This window comes from Chamaea fasciata, unplaced genomic scaffold, assembly GCF_029207755.1.
Source record: "Chamaea fasciata isolate MVZ Bird 193981 ecotype frontalis unplaced genomic scaffold, bChaFas1.0.hap1 SCAF_8, whole genome shotgun sequence".
In the NCBI taxonomy this organism is placed as follows: Eukaryota; Metazoa; Chordata; class Aves; order Passeriformes; family Sylviidae; genus Chamaea; species Chamaea fasciata.
Window position 1 is genome coordinate 9,272,115 of NW_027094093.1, and position 26,662 is coordinate 9,298,776.

Consider the following 26,662-nt stretch of genomic DNA (forward strand, 5'->3'; position numbering starts at 1 on the left):
GTAACTTTTCTTACACACCCCTTGCAGTGTGTAAGAAAAGAGCAGCTACTGCTGGGAGTCACAAACAGCTCAATGCTTCAGGGTGCTCAAGTACCACCAGCAGAATTGAGATTTGAAGGGAATCCTCGTGGTGCTGTTGCTTATGTGTCACAAGGGCAAGCGCAGCTCGTGGCAGCTCCCCTGAATACCAAGTTGGTTGTGAATTCATGGTTCTTGTAATTTCAGGAAATTGTCATCACCTACTCAAAATCTGCAAAACTTTAAATGCATTTTTGGTGGGCTCGGAGAGAATTAAACATCATTTTGTGTCAAGAGTAACTAAAAGCTCACTATCAACCCAGTTTTACTCTTAGTGGAAAGAGTGAGAAGCATAAAACCAGCCAGCAGCCTGCAGTGAGTCTGCTGGGAAAGGAGGGGAAAATATTCCTCTTTTTGCCAGAGTAAACCAGATTTCAAAATCAACCTGAGTAATCTCCGGCTACAGTGGAAAAACATAGCTGAAAAGCCAACAATAGGCCCACAGTACAAAGGCTGGCTGTGTTTTCTGTACCTAGGGTTGCAAATTCACATTTTTAAACTCAAGGGGCTTTGCACCCACCTCACAACAGCCTAACCAATGGTGTCAAGATGGCCACAGTGGCCATGACTTAAACCCAGGATTTAAGAAAACAAAAATCAACTTCTCCAAGCACAGGGACTGCCTGATCTCTTTCAAGCTAGAATGAATAATACACATATGTTTAAATTTGAAATACTCTTCTTGTGAGCTTTATCTTCCAGCTGCAAATTCCTATCCTCTTTTCCCAGCAGAGCCAAGATATTCCTAAATATTTTATAACTAAAAATCTTTTTCTCTTTGCCCTCCTATGTAGATTCTCACACCCTGCAGCCCAGCATGACAACTTCTTCTCTTTGAAATATTGAGCCACTTTCAGTGGGTCTTGTCAATCCTTTACACCTATTTTAATTGAATATTTCAAAGTGGAGGGAGATCAGAGCACTCTGCCTGGGTGGGCACTGGCTGATGGTGTCAGGCTCTCTCTGCTCACCTCCAGCTGAAGTGCTCAGATCCCTCACCTCCTTGGGCTGAGGGGGTGATGGATGTCACAGCCTAATGGGTGAAAAGTGGCGATGAGGGAGCTTGAAAAAGAGTAGATAAAGCATGCTAAATTTAGAAGCTGTTTGTTTTCAAGAATGGGTTTGAACTTTAACTCACACAAAAATTATGCCTCACAATTCCACTCTTCTGTGACACCTTTGTTCCTCAATTAGGGCCACGGAATACAGTATCACTCTGTTATTAATAGCAAGTCTCATTGTTTTTTCTCCTCCACCTCTTCAAGTGAGGATGCCTGGATCATATAGGCAGATGTAGCACCCAGATCTGCTCCAGATGCAGTGTGGTAGCTGCATCCGGCCTAAATTCTTTCCAAAGAAAATAAATGGGTAACACTGGAAGCTTGGTGTTATTCATACCAGCGTCAAACCAAAGGATATGTAAGCTTCCATTCTGGTATAATATTTAAATATTAAATAGAATCTGAACAACTACTAAATGACTATTAAATTTCTCAAGCAGCTTATTATTCTGGATAAATCAGAAGGCAGCATAAAATGGGATCTCCTGTACTTCAGTTACATTTCTTTGCTCACAAGAAAAGCAGCCTTTTCAGAGGGAAGGACTGCAGAAGAAATGGCTGTCTGTATCCAAAACCTCTTCCCAGCACATTCTGAATATCGGGGACCATCAGCTCCATTAGCATCAGGCCACAGGCAGGGAATGAAGAGAGGCTGCCATGAGAAAAAGTCCTGAAACTGAGTACAAGCCAAAGAGGAAAAGGAGGACAGTATTTTCTTGAAAGCAAGACAGTTAAGGAAATACTGGTAAGATATTTTGATGTGAGAATTAATTTTGCTTCTTCTTTTTTTTTTCTTTAAATCATCAGTTTGTTTTAGCTGGCAATGACACTGCAAAATTAATTATTTTTCTTTGTTGTGCCAGGCAGAATCCCCTGCAATTCCTTGATAAACTCCTATCTCATGCTCATGTCTTCATCAATTTAGAGTCTTTACTTCCCATTAGAATTAGTTGTTTACGGTTGACAAATATTATCTGTATTTTCCTTGCTAAAATGATCATGGGGATAAAACTTCCATTTTTATATTCACAAATAAAGCTGAACAATTATATGGCTTTTGGCATAAACAGGAACATAACAAGATTTCTTTTCAAATATTTTTCCTCCCTTAAATTCTCTATTGTGGTATTTTGGATCCAATGCCCGAACATTCACCATAATTAATTAAGCTTTTTATTCTCAAGAGTATTTTAGTGGGATTTGCCAGAAAATGTTTGGAAAATGGCTATGCATTTAATAAGACATCCGTTGACTACTATTCCAGCTCTCTGCAGGAGTGGATAGCCACAATAAGCATAAAAACTTACTCACGACTAGGAACTGTGTCCCTGTTACGTAAACACAGCTTAAAACCAAGAGATTAATTATTCCAAATGATTAATACCATATCAGTGTGAGAACCCAGTTACAGGTGAAATTTGCCCAGATTGTGAAGGGTAGAGCCAGCCATTCTGGTCATCCAGACGTTGGGGCAAGGGACGGAAAAGCAAAGAGTAAATGCGTAGTGGAGACAACTGAGGAGGCCTGAGCACTGAAAGAGCAGGCTACTGAGACCCGCAGTGCCCTCCAGAAAATGTCCTGTGCTGAAACAGCCTCCAGCAGGTCTCCACTGTTCACAATTATCTGGGTGCAGCCTCTGTCTCACAAACTCTTACACTCACTTTTACATTCACTTTTTTCCTTACATGTCAATTTCAATGCCAGAGTCACTGGACATTAGACTCATAAAGCAGGCTTCAAACCCAAAGAGAAAATGTGAGGTGGCTTCACACTGTGGCCACTAAAATAATTTCTTTTGGCACTCAGGGTACCTAGGTTAGAGCTTACTCAGGAGTCTTGAATCCTACATTGCGACCTGCAACTCAAAAAGCTTTTACTCGTCATCACTATGAGCTGTGTCTGCCTCCAAAAATATGTTTGCATCGGAGCTGTTGTGTTGTAGCCTTACTACCTCCTGCCATGTCAGTAGCAATGGAAAAATAATAAACCTGGTCACTCTGCTTGCAGAAGTTTCCAATCAGTGAAGACATTTGGGTTACTGGTTTAGCAGCCCTTGAGCCTGTTTAAGGTTCCTTTCCTGGGCCCCAGCAGAGAAGAAATCAGCACTGCCAATGCAGTACAAAGAGCACTGGCTGAAGTTGCTTTGAAGGGAAAACCAAGGGGCACACAGCCCTGACCAGAACTTTTCCCTCTGTTACTTATAAGGCATGATAAACTAATAATTAAAAATCTGAAATCTGTCAAGTACCATATGTGTATTTTTAAATGGCTTCACTTTATATAATTCTTTAATCAAATGTGCAAAAAAGCAGCACAACGAAGGCTGACATATATTTCAGCAGTAGTAAAGGAGGGATCATATTGAGTTTTGAAGCAAACATATGCAGCCCTTATAGACTGCAGCCTGACACTGATAATTGTTTTGCCCCATGAGTTTGGAACTGTTGGGATAGACTCCACTAGGCAAGATACCCTACAGAATATGGGTCTGACCCAGTGCTTACTGGAGTTAATTGGATTTTTTTTCTATGACACTGGCAGATGATTTTAAGCCCCTAGAGCAGAAATCGGCTTGCAATTGTCCATTTTCTCTCGTTATTCACAGAGAAAAAATTATACTTTGCCTTTTCAAAGATGATAGCTGAGTGTTAAATTCATGCTTTTATTTTGGTTAAGGAGAATGAATTTCTTTCAAATAAAATGTCCTTTTTTTTCTTTTTAGCAGAGTTCTGGCACATGTTTTCAGGGTCAAGATCTAATAATAGCCATTACAAAACCCCCACAGTTTTGACGCTTATTCTTCGGTGCAGCAAACAATGAGACTGTAATGATGATGATGATGATGATAATTGTGTTTATTTTTGATTCTGGACAAATGTCATCCATTCTTCATCCTGTCCCATTGTGAAAAGGCCTGAGCCATGACCTCCAGCAGGATCAGCTGACACACTTCCACTTGGCCCAAATTTGTGACAATCTGCTGAAAATGGCAATCTTTTTTTTTCTATGCTTTTCTCACCGCTGAAGAGATCTTCAGTAAGAAACATTATCTTTCATTTACGTTAAAATATTTCAGCTAAAGTTGAGCCAAAATAATGGGTGCTAATGATGCACTTACTTAAGATCCTCCCACTGCAGAAGATCTGCTGGTGTCTCTTACAGAGATTCTGCACCTACTCAATCGATTTCCCTTCAAAAAACAAACACACCTGTTTGCCAGCACTCGCTCCTCCTCTATCTGCACTACTGCCCAATTTTAAGGAAGACCATCTGCATCTAGGGCCTAAAGAGGTGAGCGTAGCTTCTTCTGGAATGTATTCCCTGTTGTCACTAAGTTGAGCCAAACTATTTGAACATCTTCTGATAAATAGTTCAATATATTGATAATTCAATATATTTTGAATAGATAGTTGCATGTATTTTTTGAATGCTGAAGTAATAAGAAAAATAAAGTATTAGCAACTGCCTTGGAAGTGTATTATTGGAAGTTAATACTTGAATAGTTTTAAGTATTGTTTTGTAGCTCAGCAGTCCAGGAGAGCCCTTCTTTACAGCAGTCCTATTCTATGTATGTTTACTTAAGAGAATTGAAGTGATTCTCTTCCTTACATAATTTCTTGTTTTCCCCTCCTTCTTTCATTAACAGACTTTGATTTAAAAGTTTTTGCTGGAGTCATAGTTCATCATTGTACCAAAGATGGTAGCATCCAGCAATTTATCTGTCAACCTCTTCTCGATACACCAGCAATTTTTCATAGAAGAGAGGAACTTACTGGAGCAGTAGTCTATTCTTATGGCATATGGACCTATTAGAGTAGTAAATTTATCATTATACGTGACATAAAAGATGCATTACCATCCATTAAGTTCAGGTAGAAGCAAACCATTGGATGCCTACCACTGGATCTCTCCCACACCACAACATCCTTTCCAGTAATGCCTGTGGGGTCTTTGAGGAGAGTTTCCCTTCTAAATGGTACCCTACAATTAAACATGCAGGGCTTTCAAATGCAAGCCAGCTGTAAGATATTGGCATCAACATTTACTGCTGTGTAATGAGGTGCACCCAGTTAAAAGTGCATGAATTATTACTTGTTTCTTATGGATAGGAAGCCTGATTTTGCATTTATCTTCTGCTACACCTTCCACACCCGTCAGATATAAATTGAAAAAAGGCTCATTATCTTTTTTTTTTCCTCTTTGTGTTTGGATGCAGCAATCCCAGGCAGGGAGGGGAAACCTGCACAGTTCTGCAGCAGAGGAACAGGACCCCCAGGCGAAAAGCCACCATGCCCCAGAAGCACAAGGGGAACCCCCAGAGCTTTGCTTAAAGTCTCAACCCCCCTCTACCTTCAATTAAAAGATCTAAATAGCAAAATTACTTTGTGTTGTCACAAACTATGTTACTGTCCTAAGAGGAGCATGATTGATTAATCTAAGTTTACACCTGTAGCTGACTAGTTACAGGAAGATAATTTGTCCATTGAGTTTTGCCTGTTTTTACTGTAGTCATGCTCTTAGGCAAACCTAGATGTCTTTTTCTCTTTTTTTTTTTTTTTATTCTGTCTCTAAGAAGTCAAGCCCAAGACAGGACTGGAAAGGTCATTCTCCCTTTCCCTTTCTCTTCTTCTCCACAGTGAGAAATGTACCAAGATAAACACACCCCTCTACCCATTGTATTCGGCCTGAATTTACCCATTGAGTTCTGTTGGGGTTTCACGCTAAAACTTCAGCAAGAACAGGAAACACGCACAAGTGAAGAACATTTTCATTTAAAGGGTGATAAAATTCATCACAAATTCTCAAGACTGATCTATAAACACTGAGAGCTTTCTTCAAGCAGTTTGTACTGCTGGATAATTTTACAGATATTGCCACTACCATTAAAAGGAAAAAAAAACCCCAAACAAAACCAAAAACAGCAAGGGAGAAAAAAAAAACAACCAACAAAGAAGGGGTAGAAGAGGACTAATTTTACAGGGTGATGGAATTGAGGACACCAAGAACAAGCACCAAAATCTTACAGTATTTGGTCAAACTTCTGCATGCCTCCTTCCCTCCTCAGGAAAAAAAAAAATAAAAGGCAATTATACTCCACTTTGATAAAGATGGTAAAGTCTCGGGAAGTAACAGATGCAGCAGTGGGTAGTTTTCTTAATTATTTGTTGCATTCAAAGAAAAAATTATGCTTAAGATACGTTGCTTCAGTGTTGACTACTGGAGAAAAGGCTTTTACTCAGCAAGGTAAGAAAGCAAGGAGGGAGAAAGTAGCTGATATTATTTAAAATATTTAACATTGAGAAAAGATGGTGTTTGGTAGACTTTTACTCTTGAAAAATAAAAAAACCTTCCAACAATCTTAACAATTAAGAATCAATTGTCAACCCCTCAGTCAGTGCAGAAGAGATGCACAAATCAGACACGCTAAGTGCAGACCCACGTCACACACCTGCAGTGCTGCAGCCAAAGTTTTTTAGCAGTGATATTTGTTGTCTCTTTTAGCTTGAGCAGAGCACACACAGAGGGGTGCCTGGGAGGAGTACTGGAAGCTGCCCCGGGTGTGTTCAGAATCAGTAAAGGAGGTCCCACAGAGTGATCACTTAGCAGAGAAACACATAACAGCCCTCTCGCAGTGTTTGCGCTCCTGGCAACCATTACAAACCAATTATTTCCTTTGGTCTCTTAAAAGGGATGGGAATATAGGCTTCCTAAGGACTGCCATCACCCTGGAATGGCATCACTCCATTGCTTCAAAGAGAGCTGTGCTGAACACGGGGAGACACTGTCTGACCTACCCTCCTACCACTGAGCAAGCCCACAAGCTATGGCTACGGGAATGAAAAGTGCTCCCCAGGTGCCTTGTCTTATAAACTGGTAAAGGCAGAAGAAAATTCTCTGAAATCTCAAAGACCTCAATTCAAATGTGCTTGCAGAAGCATCTTTTTATCTATCAAAAGCTTTTGGACTCCAATTAAGCAAAGTACAGAAAGGACTGGAATGCCCCTGAATAACCTCTGCACAAGATGATGCTTGCACTCCAAGTGCACAAAAAGCCATACAAGTTATTTAAACCTATATTTTTTTGTCCATTTGCAGTAACAGCTACCACTGCACGCTGTGTATCAGTGGGCTGACTTGTCAGTGGCTGAAGCCTGCTATTAGCCAATGAGTAAACATGGCTTCACGCCCTCAGAGCTTGCAGGGATTAGCTTTTGCTGTGAAATACGGACATATTGGCAACGTTTCGGAAGCATTTTGAAACATTGCTGGAACACTCTGATACACTTCAAAAGTATAGATTCTTTACATTTTCCCACAGTGGCAGGCCCTGCAGGAAATATTTAGCATTAAGTGTAATTATTTTGTTTTATGGAGCCTGTCTCAGGCTCTAGATGTCGGTACATGGTTTATGTTTCAAGAGAAATACGTGCAGATTCCAATAGGTATTGATGTACACTCAACTTCCGAAGTACTGTCACTCCAGACAACATTTCCAAACCATTCTTCTCCCAAACAGCATCTCTGCTGGGGAGGACCAAGTTTTAAGCCTGCTGTACTGAATTAACAGAGGGAATAACTAGAGAGCATTTCAGAATAAGGAACACTGAGCACGGGATGCCAATTTGCATTTCTTGCCCATCTCACAAGCTGTGGGATCAGTTTCTTGGGCTCTTGTGTCAAGTCCCTTCAGCACAGGTCCTATCATCCTGCTCCGCAGCTTTGTATATTCAGGTACTTAGAGGTATAATCAGACACACTTGGACTTTCAGCTCCATGCCTTTGACTGAACTCGACAACCTGTGAATTAATCTACCTGTAATTTCTAGCCCAGGCTGCTCTAAATACATGAAAATTCCTTCCCATTCTCCATTTCATTTTTCAACTGCATGCTGAGAATGGTGTTGTCCTTCAGCAGGGCACATGAGAGGCATTTGGGTACAGCAGCAGGAAGGTTGGCAAGAGGTGGCCAGGAATCCTAGCAGAGCACACAATGCAAGGATTTCTTAAGCCAGAGGGCTGTGTATGTTTTTGTAATTACTGTATTTTATCTCTACTCCTGTGAAGTGTCTTAGATGGCAGTCCCTGGTACATGTTACCAGACTGTGTCTAACCTAAAGCACTCTGGATTGAAACCTTATTTAAAAAAACCCAAACAAAATACTTGAAATTCAACATCATGTATTACTCCAAATAAGAAACCAACATGAGTGCTTTGCACCTCTCAGGGATGGAGGGCCAGAGGGACACTCATCCATTTGTTTAGTGCACTAAATATCAGTCAGAGTTAAGGATTTATGATTGGGTCCATCACAGTCAGTTTCCACAGGCAGTTTTTTAATTTGTTTGACCAAGAAGAACCAGCTATTGTAACAAGGATTGCCCCTGTCAGCACTGCTCAAGGCAGCTAAACACAAGATGTTATCGCTGGGGAAGAAAAGCTGGCCCTTTATTTTTATGGATGGGAGAAGCAGCTTGTTACCATAGCAAGGTTGCATTTTCACAGGTGGAGGCTGCAGCTGAAAGGGGAAAGCAACCTCTAAACTTTAGCAGTGATGACTGTGGGACAAAACAGAGGGCAAAATATTGCTTTTCTGTTGAAACACTTGCAACTTGGGGGTAAAGATGCCTAAGGTATTTTGTGTGTGGTTACACCATCGTTTTGCCTCACTCTTGCCAGCACACACCTCATCTTGGTGTTGATTAGATAGAAACTTTAGTGCTGCTCTCATCACCTGTCTTCATTATCCACAATGTTAAGTGGACACGGGTGAGAAAACGAACATGTAAAACTTATTACTGCAAACTAATTAGCAGAGGTTTTTATGTTTATTTAAATATAGATATTTAAAAGCTTCCCTCTGGGAGAAAGGAAAACATTCCCCAGACTGGGCTTGCATTTTAAGATCTAAAAAAGCAGTATGCACTTGTGCCCACATGCAGATATTGAACATGTACACGAGAAATCCTCATCAGCTTCACAGACACTTAAGCACCAGGCAAAGCACAGTCCTTTAGGAAGGCTCATTTGCCCAATTACAAGAGGGAATTTTGCCCAATAAAATGAGGGAGGGATCGGCAAGCACGCTAAGGTAGAATCCTAGCCGGGAAGGATTCTAGATAGTTACTGTAACAATGAATGGTACCAAAATCATCACCAGCGCTCCGCTTTCACTGTCTGCTAAACACAAGCAGAAATCAGACCAAAACAGGAGGGTGGGCACCCAGGAGTGTTAACTCACAGCTTGTTGCTTGGCATACAGGGATTAGTATTTAACACTGTCTCCTGGAGCAATGCACTTGGGACTGGTGTTCATAAAGAGCAGGCTCCATTTGTCCAAAGTGGGAAAACCCAGAGTATTTTGGTATGGAGTCTGGTGATTCAGAATCCAAGCCGGACAACAGCCACTGATGGAAGCAATAGAGGAAGGGAAGAGAGAAGAAAGGAGGATACAAGAAGTTCTTTCACTGTGGTCTAAGAAACAGCTTATAGCACAAAGACTCAGATATCTTTTAAAGCTTTCTTTTTTGAAAAAGTATTTAAAATATTATTAACACTTCAACCACTTTCATGGGTTTTTTTAAATTTCTAGCTAGAATGAAATCTTGTGACACTGATTTTCATAGCATAGCACACATCTTATGAAAGACTCATTGCCATCCAACCTTCAGTCGCCACTTTCCAGTTTAACTGTATTTAACAAAGACTCCTGTGTTCTCTCAGTAATTTTAAAAGTTGGGGGAAAAATTCCTCAGGCAGCTTTTTTCTTTGCTTCCTCTCTTTACACTCCATCCAAAAGAAATCAAAACTTTCAGATACAAAAAGTTAAGATTTTTTTTTCTCTTTTTAAAGAAAGTTGGTCCAAGGCAAACAGGATTGCTTGAAATGTTGGTCATAAAAATCTCTTGCATAGTGAATTATCCATCTGCGAGCTTGGAACAGAAACAATGCAGGCTTCATACTTGGACTCCTGTTGGTATTTAATGCTCTTTCCAATATATCATTCATAAAATCCATGGATAGAGATGATTGCAGTTTTTCTTTTAGCACATCTGTCTTGGAAAGTCTGTTCCCTATCTTTACCAAGAGGTGTGCAGAAGGGCAGTGATGGTCCTGCAGCGAGCTGAGGCACCATGCTCTTATCTGCAGCTCTCACAGCAGCAGACAAACACTCAATTATGCAATTGCTGATAAAGCGTTTGATGATTTTCCATTCCTCTTCATCTCCAAAACACGTATCCTAAGAAAGCAGACAGTAGTGTAGGTTCAGCATTCCTTCTCATGCCTTTGCAGGAAGTGGGAGCCACACCACTGATTTCAGTCAGAACAGAGATGGATCCAAAGGCAGACCTGGATGAGACGAATCTCCCACATTTCCATGGGCCCTAATTTTCAGCTGTTTTCTCATCATTAGTTTGCCCCTTCTCCAAACTCACTTGCCCTCATTGTTCCTATTAGAGACAGGGTAACTGAGCTTTTGCCAGAAGGATCTAATAAGAGATCCTTATTGTGTTGCTTTAATTGTGATTTTTAAAAAGAGACTGTTCCCTTTTGGAGAGAAAATGTGCAACTAATGGCTGTTCCTTTTCACCTTCAAGTAAACAGAAGCCAGTACTTTTCTAACATGCTTCCATTAAAAAACCAAAAAATCTGAGAGGGAAAATTTAGGAGGGTGTTTGAATAGCTTCAGGAAAGGACAACCCAGGTCTCAAGTCATTTGCAAGATCATGCATTTCAGCACGCCCATGACAAGAGAAATAACCTTAAAGGTGCACAAGGCACCTAAGTAGCATTGGGCAAATTTTTCTTTCTGATGACTTGGCTAAATTTTAGTATGAAGTGATATTATGCTTCTGTGCCTACATCCACTGAACTCATTTGGTCTTGGGACCATCAGTGATTTACTGAAGAGAAGCTGAAGACCGCAAGTCACACCTGAAAAGCCACAGCACTCCTACAAGGGAGCAGCTGTACTATCACTGTCAGGTATCCCCTTGCCTCTCCATCACTTCCACTGTGTTAGATAACAGCTTATTTAAGAACATCACACTGTGCTCCAATTAATCTGAAACAAAGGAAGATGGCATTGAAATCAAGTTGGCAGAAAATTTAATTTCTCCGCTTTCCTTGGAGCCTAAAATAAATGGGTTGTATGACACACATGGAAGGATAAATGGGAGATGAGAAGAATGTATTGGTAGCATTCTTTGATCCACTTATGAAAAGGGAGTTTTGCCACATGTCTGCTGGAGGAAGACAGAGATAAAGGACATTCTCACAAATAAAGTCCTGAAGGCTATTCCATTGCCGTCCCACACAGTACACCTGCTTTTCTTCACATAGCCCATCAGATAGTTCTCATTTCTTAGACTGTTTTGCATTTCCATATGTCTTCAGAATACTTCTCTACTACTTAAAAAACAAACAACAGCCGTAACAAAGCCATCAAGAGTTTTGCTATTTGTCATGCCATATTCTTCACACACACATTCACAAAGACTCAAACCCTTTCTCCTCCCCTTAAAGCACAGCAGATTAATTTAGTTTGCCTCCATATCTGCAGCACAGCATTGCCATGACGAAAATTTAAATGTCAGGAAGAATTCAGTACTGTATTAGAAAATGAGACATCTGCTATGGTAGGCTCTGGCAAGGAGTGATGTTCTCTAATTGAAATGCCCAACCTCTAGTGGGTTTCCACTCAATAAACATCCTCATTGTTGGTGAAATTGTTACAGATAGAGGCTTCCAAGTTAGAGAAGCCAGCAATAAGCCCTGCTTCTCTACACACAGAAAAAATCTGTCCCTCATACATGTAAGTTCACAGGATGAGGACAATGAGGGAGACAAGCAAAGACAACTGTATTTATTCAGAGGGAATGGATGGATGAACCTAATTCCTCTCCTGAAAACTATTTCCATTTCCAATGTGGATGTTGGCTGAGTGGTTAGAAGAGAAGTGTGCTGTAGCATCTGGTTTGCAGTTATGCACAGCTACTTGAGCTTTATAATTCTGTTTCCCTCACCAAGGTACTATAGTACATTTTGGTTGCAAATCTAATTCTTGGCAATAATATTCTTTAGCGACCTAAAATCTAAAATACAGTTTTTCCTCTAAAATACAGGTCCACAATTTTTACATTTGATATGTTATCAGTGGGAAAATCTATTCCCGGTTTCACTGAAGTACCTAAACAAACTCGCTTTTTTTTCTATATTCTACTTTGTTATTTATAATTTTTAGAAGTGTTACCTGTCCTATTCTTTCTTTTACAAGAAATGCAGTGTCATGCCAAATAAAGTCTTATTTAAGAATGACGTGGAGTTGTGGAAAACTAAAATCAGAGAAAAGTTGACTCTCATCCAGCAGCAAACACACGAGCTGCAGCACATTGCAAGCGAAGCAAGCTGCACTGTACAAAAAAGCAAAAAAAAAAAAAAAGAAAACCTAGGCATCGTGGGAATGGCACAAAGAATCCACTGAAGTAGGAGACAAAACTACAGAACTGCTCTGTGTACACAAAGGTTTGCACTTGCACAATTCACAGGTGAAACAAAAAGCGTGTTGGGATGCAGCAGTTCAGAGATGTGACTGGTGAGCGCCCAGGGCTAATTCTAAAAGGAAGGTTGCAGATGGAGGATAGGAAAAGCGCTTGCTCTTTGACAGAGATCACGTAACTATTTCCAATGAAATAGAATAAACGTTACCTGACATCAAAAACTTAGTTCTGATCAAAACTCATCCGTGAAAGGAGGCAACAGCAGTGGAACAAGTTATTCTCCATATGGACTTTAAAAAGGCAGATGAACCAAAAGGGAAAAGTCACTTTACATAAAAATGCAGTTTTACCACTCTACTTAAAAAGACCAGCAGCAGAATTGGATCGTACTTTGTCATCACTGACACTTCAAATATCCTTTTATTTCTTTGTAATCGCTTTCCCAATCATGTTTGCCTCATGCAGACTGACAAGAAGGGAAACTTGCTCCTGCATTCTGAGTACTTAAAGACCCGCTTCCCTTAAAAGAGAGGAAGTGCTTTTTGAGTACAAGCTGAGAGATACAGATCTCAGATTAGAGAACCTATTTGTTACTCTGATATAAACTTGTTTCTCAGCAGTTTTATGCTCCTAATATCACCTTATGTTCAGTTTAATGATCTTTTTATTCACTCAGTTATTTTGTTTTACTACTTAATTTGCACTTGATCACACATCATTTTATGATTCGCAATATTACTACAAGAAGAATGCTTCAAGTTTCTTACGGCTCTGTTAACTCTGGAATGTTTTTAAAAACCCCATGAACACCCACCCTGTGTGACCCAGATTTTTGCTGATGAAGCAAGTAACGTACAAAAGGGTAGAAAAGAAAAAAAGAAAATTTGGGTTTCTTGCTATGAGCGGTGCAATTACCACAGGATTACTCCAACCTCATTGTCATGTCTTGCATTGTCTTGTCTTGCAGCGTCTATGAATACATTTAATTTACAATCATGTTCTGGTTGAGGGTAAGGGCTTAGGGCTTACAGTAGAAGAAAAAAAGCTCAGAAATACCTTTAAGTGAAGTTGTTTCACATGGAACTTCACAAGGAGTTCGCACCATTTTTTTAGATGTTACATTTTAATGGCCAGATATGTCCGTCTGATTTAACTTAAGGGAAGATACACGAGGTGACAGTAATGCTTCCAACACACTGCCTGTACAAAAGACCCTGTTAAGCAATTGCCCATCACAGAGGAAGCTCTGACAAGGTGAGTGCCCCTGCACAACCTTAAATAGCACAGAGTTTTAAAAATCCCTTCTATTTTGCAAGATCTCTTTACAACCCATGGCAGATACTCAAATTCAGACAGAAATAGAAGTGGCTCATTGATATAAATTATCAAATACTTGAAACAGTGTATTTTAGAGCATGAACAAGGATGTAGGACTGAGGGGGCATGAAGAACTTTGGCATTTCCAACCAAATAGACCTTAACTTTGTCATCTTTAAGTTCTTCAAATGCCACCTTTTAAATTACTGTCAGTATGAGACCACAGTGGACTTGGAGACCCTCAAAGCTGTCATATCCCATGATCTGCAGGCAGTAATGAGAAATATAAGTTACTGATGCATTCACAAATCCAAAGAGAAAAGTTCAGGACTCATACCAACTATTCCGTGGCCTTCAGAAATTCTTCATTTAAGGATAAGCTTGGTCTTCTGGTTATTTTGCAGTTAATATTTTGGTTTTATCTAGCTACTATTAGAAAATTGGGCAAAATGTCTTTTAACTACATGGTATCCACAAAGGGCCATAATTTGGGATTTATGAGACTACCTACTTCTGCTTCTATAGTTTGCCTTTAAGAAAAATAAGTAAAATAACTTCATATGAATGTATAGTGAGGTACATAGCAAATATTTTAAGATATGGGCACACATAGAGGAGAACAGGTATAAAGAGATGGTTAAAATAAGAGGTGTGCTTCGAGGTGAGAACTGTAGAATCTAGACAACATGAATATAAAATGTAAGCACGGGGATAATAGAAAAAAATATCAAGACCTATAGAGACGTCTTGGTAAATGTCAGTGCAGAATTTGACCTTTTGGTATCTATCATACATTCACCTGTCTTTGTTTGGGACTGGTATCTCCAATGTCATTTTGCATTGCCTTGCTAATCCTCAGATGCCTGCTCAGAAATGTTGTACAGGGAGGATCCAAGAAATAAGACAGACCACTTCAGAAACCACAGGAAAAAAATTAACATCATCAAGTGTCTCGAAACCTAAAAATTGGTGTCCCTCTGCATCCAAGGTGTTGTGTGAGCATTAGCCCCAATTATATTTCATGTTTTTGAACATGGGGATCCACATAAGTTGGATTCAGGTGGTTAGGAATGCACTTACTTGGCCATGGCACCTGTAAACTTTCATTTTCTTCATCTGACTTCATTTCCTGAGCTGACATTTTTTTGGCAAAAACAGGTTTTGTCAACTACTCAAAAAAATTCCCCTCTTACAGATTTTTTTTACTAGTTTTTGAACTAGCAGAACACTGATAGTGATCCTGGGGCAAAGCTGGGCACTGAACCCTCCCCCTTCCCTCTATTCTCTGTCACCCTGCCCATTAAAACCACAACCTACAGACACCAGTGAGGGTCCAGCGTGGGAAAGCATGCTTCATTAGCCTTGCAACAGTCTTGGCTTTTCACCTGGTAGCTGAAGGAAGAGGATGTGGGAAGAAGACTAAAGGTGAAGAGAAGTTATTCCATTAAAAAAAATAGGACCCAGAGGAACTGGCTGTGCCCTGATGTTGTGACTGAGTACTGAAGTACCAGTCACCAAAGTCCAGCCAGATTTTACATGATCCCCTTGACAGAGCAGCTGCTGTTCTCCCCCCCAAATTACCAAGCTTATCCCATCAAATGGAGGTTGAGGCCCACATCCAAGGCTGTATTTGGGAGTACGCGACAATCCAAGGGTGTGTTCCAGAGAGCGCCGATTCTCTGCAAGGCACCAGAGCTGCAGCCCAGCTGTGCTTCTGGACTGAAAGGATTCTGCAATCCCCTTCTGTGCTTTGGCACTGAGATTTATAAGGACATACTGAATTGTATAACAAGGCATCACTGAATGGTAGATGTACCATAAAGTAGATTTCTTTTTTAAATTGAGTTATTAAAAACTCCTCCCCCCACCTTTTCTTTTTTTTAAATAAGAGAAAAGAGACGACCTTCTGACACTGATGACTAGAACAGCATACACAAAGGCACTGCTGATTACCCCACGTGCAAGCAGGTCCTATATAAACAGCAGGGTAACATTTCCAGAGAAACCCAAAGCCAGTGTCCACAGGGGTGTAAAGACACATTCTTTTTGTTTTCTGTTCAAGAGAGTGGAGGAAGCTCTAAGGGAGACAGAAGCTGCTACAGATATGATCAGCTGAAGTTAATCTTGTCTCGAATGAACAAGTTGCTTGATCACTGCTCTAAGTGCTCAGTTATTGATGCTGAAAGAGGCACAGCTCCTGGAAACCAAGCGGGTGCTGCAGCACTTCACTGAGCCAGGGCCTTGGGAGCTACACCTTCCTGAAACCCTCTGGAGGGTGTGGGTTTAATTTTGGGGGGTGCACTTGGCTTTGGTATGTTTGCTTTTGCTTTATTTTGTTACATTTTTTTTTAAATTTCCCTCCCTGCAAAACAAGATATTCCTCCTATAAGGTCTTTAGGTGGAAAGTGGAAGTCTTTTCTCTTTTTGAAACATCTGTTGTTCAGATTAATTTTTGCAATTTGAATTTTCCATTTAGTTAATATCAAACAATGAAGAGATGCCAAGAAAGGCTACTGGTTATAAATTATAGCACCCCAATAGCAAAACCACTGCAATATTGAAAACACAGTAATGAATTTATTTCCTTTCACTTTAACAAATCCCAGGATTTTCATTTCGAAAATAACCCCATAAAAAAAAATGAATGGGAACCCTAAAATTCCAAAGATCAGCAGACAAAGAAATACGAAGAGAAAGAAGCACTGAACAGACAGCATGGTTTGTCTTGTTCAGTCTGGCCAACATCTGCAGCCCTTACTCCTTTTTATTTTTCACTAACGTTGCCCAGTTTAGTTTCTTTGCTCAATTTTCCCTTTCTCTGCAGCCTGAATGTGTTTTACCTTTCTCAGCAGATGATTTCCACAGGCTGTGGCTTAAACCCCGTGGCTGGCTGGCAGTGTCACCCCCTTGCCCCTCAAGACTACAGCTATTGATTTATCTGCTGTAAAGTCTGTAAAAAACAAACCTCCTTTATTCAAACACCCTGAAAAAAAAAAAGATCTGAATACCCATCTATAGAGGAATCTGAGGAAAGAGTGGAGGGAGATGATCAAACATGCCAGCTACCTTTTTGGCAGTTGATAAATTCGGTCAGCTCCAAGCTGCTGTACATCTTGCTGCAAGAGAACCATATTTTGAGTGAGAGCTTCTCCTTCCTGCAGCAATCTGTCTGCAATCGATAGATTACCTGACAGCAGGCACCCCTGGGATGCACTGCTCAATACTCATGTGCAAGGAGGGCTTTCTTTCTGAGCTAACTGGGGATAAATTCCTGCTGTCCACATCCACCTCTGCACCCTCCAACAACTGCCCTTTATTCAGAGCTCCTAGGCCTGGCTGTTTGAGAGCTCTATTCATGGCACACTGACACCAATCCTCCGCCCCCCAGAAAGACCTCACATGAACTTGTCTTATGACACTTGGAGATAAGCAGCTAATTCAGAGAAAATAAAGTGGCTTCAAATATATTTAGGGGTTTTTTTTTCAGCCTGTAAAAACAAGTGGGATGTATGCAGACTTCAAAATTATTCATATTTAGAAATTCCCCCCCGCGGGATGGAACAGTTCACTCTGTACATTCCGTATCCTCATACCAACAATTGGATTAAAAACTACTAGTGGTCACCTTTCACTTGACAGAATTTTACATTACTTTATGGGAAACAAGTGATATGTTATGATAAAGAAAACCAGAATTTACAAATATTGTGGGCCAGATCCTTCTCTGCTTGTACATTTATCTTCCTCTAAAACTTTGGTAAGGCACTTCCTGTCCTGTTTGCTACCTTTCCATCACAGCTGTGCACAGACTTGTCTGAAGGACGAAAGATATTTGATTAAATTTCTCCATTCAGTAAATTCTGCTTGAAAAAAATATTAACTATGTGAGTTTTCTTCCTGGTTCAGACCACATCTCCTCTGTTCCTACATGCATGGATCATGTTTGGTACTAATTTGCAGAATGAGTGTGGTGCTGCATCCTCCCAAATGACATACCTTAGATGTGGTTCTATAATAACAGTTTTCTGAGGTTATAAATGGCAACACAGAAGAAGCCCCGATAAGTAATTTTGGGAATTCAAGCCTATACTCTACCCAAATATGAATGGTTCAGGCAAATTTGTGAAAGAGATGATTGTTCCCCATGTGCAAAGACAATTCCTACTTCTTAAAAATCAGTTAGTTTTGGCCGCTGTCACTCTCCTGGGCCACCCAAGCCAAGGTGTGCTCAGTTGGCACCAACGGCCTCCACTATCACAATCTTAATTCTACACCAGTTTTGGAGCTCCAAAAGGAATGACAAGACTTAGGCTGCCAGAGATCTCCTGACAGTAATTTGCCAGACAAAAAGAGCAGATTCTTGGCTCCTGATGCCCAGCCCGAGGCTACCCTCCCTCCCCCAGACACGGAGATATTTTTCTGTCAGAAGGGGCATTTCAGAGTGTTTTGTACACCTCAGAGCACTTGCTTCCCCGACTCCCTCTGATTTCTCCCCGCTGTCCCTCTCTTCCCTGTGCTGAAAGGCAGAGAAAAGCATCTGCCTCTAGGATAGCTCAGGACCTAACAGTAGCCCCATTCTTGCCTTTCTGGCAAGGAAGGAGTGTTAGGTGCTTCAACAACACGTCATGCATGGGGAGTGGGAGGGGGGAAGGGATGAAAGAAGGCAGCAATTTCTGACAATGTGTGCCATTTGGGTGCCTGTCTAACACTAATTTCAAGACGGAATAATAAAAATTTACCACTAACACAATTTATTATCTGTTTGCATTTCAGGATCTTAAAAATAGAGCAGACAAATCAAAATACATGATGTCCCCAGTGATTTCTATTCCCTAATTGCACAGATAACTTGCTTGATTAGTGCTGTGCTTTGTACAACAGGACTAGCTGGAACACAGTGAGTCTATTTACTTCAGAAGTGCTCTGGATATGATTAGCAGGAGTGCACAAATGTACATTAGTGCATATTAATGCAGCAACTAATCTACACTGTGGACAGAAACAATACATATTGTATTTTTCCACCCAGTATGTTTCTATTTGAAAATTCCTTACACAACAAGTGCCTCTGAGGTACTTACTTTAATTTTCCTGTTGCAATTTGTAATTACCTTAGATTGATATGTCTGTTTTTCTAAATAAATTGCTTTACTGGCTAAAATATGCCCTCTTTGTAAGCAGATTATATCTAGTGCCACACAGCACAGTTAACTTCTTTCTCATTGGGAGAGGAGGGTTTGAACTCCTTGCTGCGAGGAGATTTTTTATTTTGTTTTTAAATACATCAAGGACATTTTCTGTCCTGAAACAAAGCTTCCCTGTAAATGATGGGGATGGTTCTGACATCCATCTTCTAACTAAGGATATTTGCATTTTTGGGACTTCCACTGTGCTCCCTGCAGCAGTGAGAAGTAGCTTTTCTACACAAAAACTGGCACCAGAAGAAAGAGATGGTTTATAACTCTGTTGTCAAATCATACATTTGTTGTGACCTTTTGTATGACATACATGCGGATTACTCACCATGACAAATATGTACCATGTAATGTAGGAAACACAATAAGCAATATTTCTGATACAATGGGAAAGTCATTAAATACCAGAAAATGGAGAGGAAGTTCAGCCCTTTTGTCTGTGGTGCCTTCGGGCCCCTGCACAGCACTACAGCTGAACTACAATCTACAGGATACCCACCACCACTTGGCAGAAGAGGGGCACCCCTCAGCAGGACAGATTAATTCATGTTCCTGAGTCACAGACAGCAGGATTCTTTCAAGAGGGATGAAAACTAAACCTCACACCAAGACCTTATTTTCAGAACTTGCAGAGATAGACTGATTTCAGTAGCATGTTTCACTTTCACACTCAAAAGTGCACCACCGCCCTCAAGTCTTTGGAGGTCACGCCTTCTTTCCCAAGTTCCTTTCACCATTATCCACTGTCAATAGCAGAGCCAACGATTATTTTAAAGTTGTTTAGCTATTTCATGCAAGTCTCTGTAAGTGTTTCCATGTTTCTCCTACTGTCCAGAGAGCTCTTGGCTATGCTATCATGACGTTCAGTGATTGACAGCACTGGTATAATTCACCTCCAGCAGAATTTTCTATATAAGCATACAGGAGTTGAACAATCTTCTGTTCAAAAGTGAAAAAAGAAGACTTAAACCCCCAAACACAAATCCCAAGAAAAGGGTAAGATGTACTTAGTAGTTGCTGACTGTTCAAACTAGAGAGGCAAGTTTTCTCTTCCTTCCTTATCTCAGAAGCAATGTGCCTACCCTCCTTACGCTGACATCGCAGAATACCCTGGGTTGGAAGGGACTCAACTAGGATCAAAGCCCAGCTCCTTGTTTTGCACAGCTCCAAAAATCCACCACTTGCCCAAGAATGTTGTTCAAATGCTCTGTGAGCTCTGACAGGGTTGGGACCCTGAGCACTTCCCTGGGGAGCCTGTTCCAGTGCCCAACCACCCTCTGGGTGAAGAACCTCTTCCTAACATCCAGCCTATTCCTTCCTGACACAGCTCCAGGCCATTCCCTCAGGTCCTGTCACTGGTTACTATAGAGAAGAGCTGAGTGCCTGCCCCTCGTGAGGAGGCTGGGATGAGGTCTCCCCTCAGCTGTAACAGGCACACACTTAGCAAAACCACCGCATTCCTCCTAACCTGGCTTCAGTGAGACACGTTGTGCTGCCCACTCCCAGATATATTCTCCTTGTCTCTTGCTAACCAAGTTTCACTGCTGGTAGCCATGTAAGGTGTGGAGCCTGGCAGATTCCTGTTCTGCTAGGCCCCCTGACCATGTCAGCCTGCAGCCTTGCCAACACAGCTGAGCGATTTCATGAAGGTGAACTCCAACACCAGATCACCAAAGGTGACTGATCACAGAGACTGCGCCACGTGCATTGGGTATTGCTGTGCCAAGAAAATAGGGGAAGGGATGGTCACAGCAGCTGGGAGGAAAGAGGGCCCCGAGGAATGGAACTGTCTTTAGAACACTGCAGCTGGCCAGGCTGATGCTTTGGAGGCTGCACCACGCTGCAGGTGGGCCTACAGATCAGCACAAAGAGCAGGTTGGGAAAAGAAACACTCGGCACTTTGTTTAACTGTAACCAGATGGAAATGTGTCACCCTCTGCCTTACAAACTGGGTACTTAGATTAGACACTAGGAAACTGCATAGAATTTCTGATGGGATGCTACTCTGCAGTCTCTATCAATTCATTTTCAATTTCTTTCCAAGAGTTATGGGTCAATGGCTAGAATCAAATAAACCCACTTCCTCATGCTTATGGTAATTACTAACTCCCACTTTATCACAGTGCCTTTTATCTGAAGTATCCCAAAGCATTTTACAAATTCAGCAACACATCAATGTTGGACCTGATCCAAAGCGCATTAGGGTTAATGAAGTTAATATACAATGTATTATATGCATGTAAACATTTCATAAATTTCTTGCAATAGCATAATTACTGTTGAGGCCATCTTAACAGCCTTAACTCTGCCCTATAGTGATGGAAACAATAAAAAAGAACAACTGGATGAGTCTTTCAAAGACAAGCTGCATTTTTTTGCAGCTAATTCAAACTAAGACCATATTTAAATACTTAATGTGTACTATTGTCAAAGGACTGGGTTTATGTTATGTGTGCCACTTAGCTGAACATTCTCATTCTTGAGATTTCTACAGTTTGGTTATCAGGCTGAATTTCCTAGATTGAATGCAATTTATCAGATAAACTTTGAAAGAAATTATTAGGGTAGAAGAGATGACAAACACTAGTTCAATTTTAACACTGTATTTATATAACTAGTCATCAAAATGAGCCTAGGCACATCAGTGTGCCATCTTGACACGTTCCAGAACACTTGCTAATGCATACTGCCCCAGGGAGTCTTTAGATTGGAGGTGTACTAGGAAAAATATCATCCTCAGCTTCACACCTTTTTTAATGCTCTTTCCCTAGAGTAGCCTCAAATGCCCACAGTTTGAAATAAGACACAAGCTGGATGGACACTTCCCCTGACCTAGTGCAGCGACAGTGCTGGGAATCACACAATTTAAAACAAAGACTTTGGGTTTTACACTAAGAATTTTAAAGTGTTCAAGCTAGCAAGCCTATGGATCCATTTCAGCCATCCTTACAACTTCATATATCCTAACAAAGGCCCACACTGAAATACCTCACATCTACCCTACAGCTGGGCTGGTGCTTTAAATGTGAACACTGGTATTTTAAAGTTGCAATAAACAGTAATTGCAATTTGAAGCTTGAATAGTTTGAAGTCCATCATTATGGACAGTTATCTGCTATGTGGAATTTGGCTCCCTGTCTCAGTGACATTGCTGGACTTCTGCTGAGTAAAGAACCTACCAAGTATTGTCCAGTGTGGAATGTGTTTTCCTCAGCAGTAGAAGGAAGAGGAGATTGGGAAGACCTGAAAGAGCTGAGGGATAAATGACATTTAATAAACCAAAGCACTCCCTTAAGTCTGCTCTGGGAGACAAAGGGACAGCACTTTAGAACACTGTGTTATGATCAGTGCAGGAATCAATCCCCACTCTCGGTATCTGCTCCTAAAGTGCTTCCACTAGAACAACACAATTCCCATCCTTCTTCCCAGTAATTCACTGAGAGTGTGCCTCAATTCACAGGGGAGGGATTACAGGGAAATTGCAGTGCTTGTGAGGTACGTTGGGTTGGCAGCCTTGGATGCCAATGCAGACGACTATTCAGCAGAGACTCTCAAAACAGGTATATAACAATGCAAGCAGATGTCATTTCCTCTACAGAAAGAGCTCAGCTCTGGAAAAGCTTTCCTTCTGCCTTGGATCGGGCTCCCCAGGGACAGCACAGCTTTTCTGCCAACTGAAGCACAAACTGATGCTGTCTAACCCAGCGTGCTTTCTGTGATAACTAGACTTGGAGCATCTACTCACTGCACAGTGACAACTGCCATCAGCAGCCTTCATCCACTCAGATGTCTGTTCTGAAGATGCAAAATATTATCTTGTTGCAGAACAATATATTAAAAGATTTTGTTTGCCTGGAAAACATCACAGTTCCTTAGTTTAGAATGGAAAACATTTTTGCAACAGAACTCTCTTCTGTGTCAGAGCAGGAAGTTAGTACAAAACCCTTCCTGTTCAGATATGCATTGATTTAATAACTGTATGTTGTCCCATCACTTACTAACAATTTTAAAGCAATAACCTAGGCCAGCTTAATAAAGACTATGAAAAAATTCCCTTAACTTCAAATGCTGCAGATATTCACAAAAACTGTGTAAAGGTAAAAGGGTAAGAGAAGCCTTTTCACCATGAAGACAGAGAAAAGGGGACCCAGACAGGCTGTGCAGTTTCCACACTTGAAAGTTTTCAAGTTCTGCCTGGTTAATGCCCTGAGCAGCCTTGTCTCACATCTAACACTGCTTGGAGGAGGTTGGAGTAGGGGTCCCTTTGAACCTGAATTATCCCACGATCCTGTGGAAGTAACTGTCTCACATAAACACAAGACAAAATAACTTCAAAGTTAGCATGGGATTATCAAAGTATTTGATAACAAGTGCATTTGAGTTGGAAAAAATCTCCCTCTGCTTTTCAAGTGCATAAGGCCAAAGACCTGACCGATAAGGGCACAAATAATGATACAAGCTAGCCTTTTACCATGGGATTATCTCAACTCAGATGTTCACAACATTATTAAAGATCTTTATAAGGGACACATTAATGAATTACACAATTCCTGTGTAAATTTAAAGACTTAACAGTTGTACAGCTTCCACAACTGAGATACAGGCAACATCAGCAAACCAGATTTGAGCGAGTGAAGAGCCCTGAAGGGATCAGGTTTGTTGCAGTTCAATAACGAGGCACATACAACTGGAAACCCTTGTGGAAGTGCTGAGAGCACAAAGATTATTTCAGCAGTGAGATGAAAAAGTGAGTAGGTAAATTGGTCACAGTACAGTGACCTGATAAACTGGCAATAATCCAAGAATATGTTTAACACAACCATATGGAAAGAGAGTCCTGGCTGGAACTATGAAATGAGTTAGAGACTGTTTAAGGATCAGAGTTAAGTTGCTCAATAGGAGTTCTTAGCTGACATTAAATTAGTGGGGCTAATGTCATCTTGAGCTGCACACCAAGGGAAATGTATTTTTAAATATTGCATTCCAATTTAGGAACCCATATTTCAGGAATATGGAAATAACAGTAAGTCATAAAAGTCAGTGACAAAAAAAAAAAAGGCTGCTTGATTTTAATTACGTTGCCCAGTTATTTAATTAATTAATGTAAATTTTAGTGGTAAGATTTTAGGATTTTTATGTTTACTGTTCATAAATGCCACAAATAAAGAGCTCTCAAAGCACACCACAGAGGAAGGGTCTTCCAGTCATGGAGACAAATAAATAACAGGAGCCAGCGACTGGTCTTACAATAGCTTCAGTTCCCAGGAACCACATTACAACAAAAACCTCCAAGTCCCTAGAATGCTCTAAAACCAATCAAATACAACAGTGGCTGTCACTTTGCATTGATGCTCATTCAAAAATAATTCTTTAAGAGGCACCCAGTGTAATTCTGAATGCAGATACCACAGGTGTGAGTGTTTAGGACTCGCTACGGTCGTGTGCCCACACTGCCAAGAACCAGCAACTCTCAAGTAAAAGGGATTCATATATCAGTAGTCTTCAACTGGCAGCCGAACTCTGCTTTACCTTCCTCTATTTGTGATTCTAAACATCTAAAATATTCAGAAGCTATAACCTCCTTTGAACATTTCCACTCTTACTTCAATGGGGCTGTGACATTCAGCACATAGGATATAAGTGTTAGGAGCAGGCATCTAATTCCTTCTGCCAAAGGCAGGAAAAATTTGGATTGCCTTGAATGCTTGGCATTGTGAGTGAGCACAAACCTGAAAGAGCATAATTAAGATGAACATTGGCCTGTTAAGTCTTTTCTTAAATGGTGCTAGTCATGGAAGGGGAAAAAAAGAACCGCAGAATAAAAAAGTGATTAGAAGCATTAAATCTGGTCATTTGGCTTAAATCCCACCCTGAGTCACAGTCTAGTAGGAAATACAGACACTTGATCTCTTTTTCCTCCTCTGTCCTTTCCTTTCCCACTGAACTAAGTGTTATGCCACCCTCTGTCACCCTTCCTGTTGTGCCACTTTTCTGCAGACCTGCTTTTTCTACTCTGGTTATGTCATTATCTGCATTTTAGATCACATTGCCATAACCACCCCCCAAATTTCTATTTTACAAGGGCTGGCTGGGTAATTTGTGTAATTTGTGACTTTATAGCTACTTTGTTCACTGCACTACAGCTTCACAAAGCTAAGGAACATGTTTCCGTTTTTCAACTAATTAGAGCAATCAGGTGTAAAACAGTTTTAGAAAGCGACTGATCTGCAGACTATTTGGTGGGGTGTTTAGTTGGTTGGGTTGTTCGGGAGTGGGTTATTTTTTGGGGGGTTTTGTTGCTTTAAAATTGAGCTGTCTGCCAGTATTCTCGTTGAAAACTTCTCAAAACCAAACCTCTCCTTTCTCTTTAAAATAAAAAAAAATATTAGCAAGGCAGTCTAGCCAAGATTACAGCTCAAAATATCTATTCAGCCAATAAATTCACGTATTTATTTCTTTCCCAGACTCCCCAAACTTTCAGAGCGTTGTTAAAAATCCAAACTCTGTGGTACACCCTTCCATTTCCAGTGGCACTAGAGACCAAATAAATAAACAAACAAACCTATTGTCTTTGCTAAATGGCCACCTGAAATCTCCACAGCACCTGGAGTGGTGGAAATGTGTCTGTGGAGAAGCAATATGATAGTTTAACATTTCAGGAGAGTGAGAGCACTTCCTTGCCAACAGCTGAGCCAGAACAACCCACAAGGATTGGCATGTCCTAAACCTTACAGTTCTGTCAATTTACACCAGGACCCAAATACAGAACACTGCAGAAAAAAAAAAAAAACCCAAACAACCAAAAAACAACAAACCCTCCTGCCCACACCACTTGACAGCTACTTAGAAGGAGTCCAAATTTACTGTATTTGAGGCAGGTGGTGCCAGTCCATCTTCGTGGGCAGCACTGTGACCTGGCCTTGCCCTCCTGGGCATGCCAGGGGAGGAAGACCCATCTTGTCCCCTCCCAGGTGTCACTCAAGCTGAGCAGTTCAGCAGGTGTTTTTGCTCACATTAAAGGCTTGCAAATGGCGCTGCTAATTGAATTACAAATTAACTCATTATCGGATACAGTAAGTAATTTCTTTAAATTAAGTGGAGATTAATTAGAATAGCTGGGCAGAACAACTGAAGCAAAGTGGTCCCACCCCCGCCATCAACAGCTAAACCTGTCAAATTTTTCTAATCTGACCGAAATTGATTGGGGATTATCAAGCACATATGTCAAACTAGCATTAAAATACTTCTAAACGGAAGTGATTCTCCTAATATTCAAACTTAGGTATTTGATACCTATAACACTTGAGAATAACCTCAAAAATAAGGAGTTATTTAGACATGTTTCTTGAAAGAATGAATTCAAACATGCATTCAGGTGCATGTGAAGGGCAGACATGATAGTTGCTTTAGCAGATTAAAAGTCTGAATAGAAAACAGCCCCTATTATCCTTTGAAACTTTATTACTTCTGAAATAGTTATTAGTGCCAGAGTAATATTCCCTGATAGCTAAT

At 40.7% G+C, this 26,662-nt stretch overlaps 1 long non-coding RNA gene across 1 annotated transcript in view; it reads right to left on the reverse strand.

Annotated features, from left to right (window-relative positions):
• Window positions 1-9,457: 9,457 nt before the first annotated feature.
• LOC136292952 (uncharacterized) overlaps window positions 9,458-26,662 on the reverse strand; it is a 173,095-nt gene continuing 155,890 nt past the window's right edge. The window contains exon 4 of the long non-coding RNA XR_010722016.1: window positions 9,458-10,378. This is a non-coding gene — a long non-coding RNA (uncharacterized lncRNA). The remainder of the gene's footprint in view (window positions 10,379-26,662) is intronic.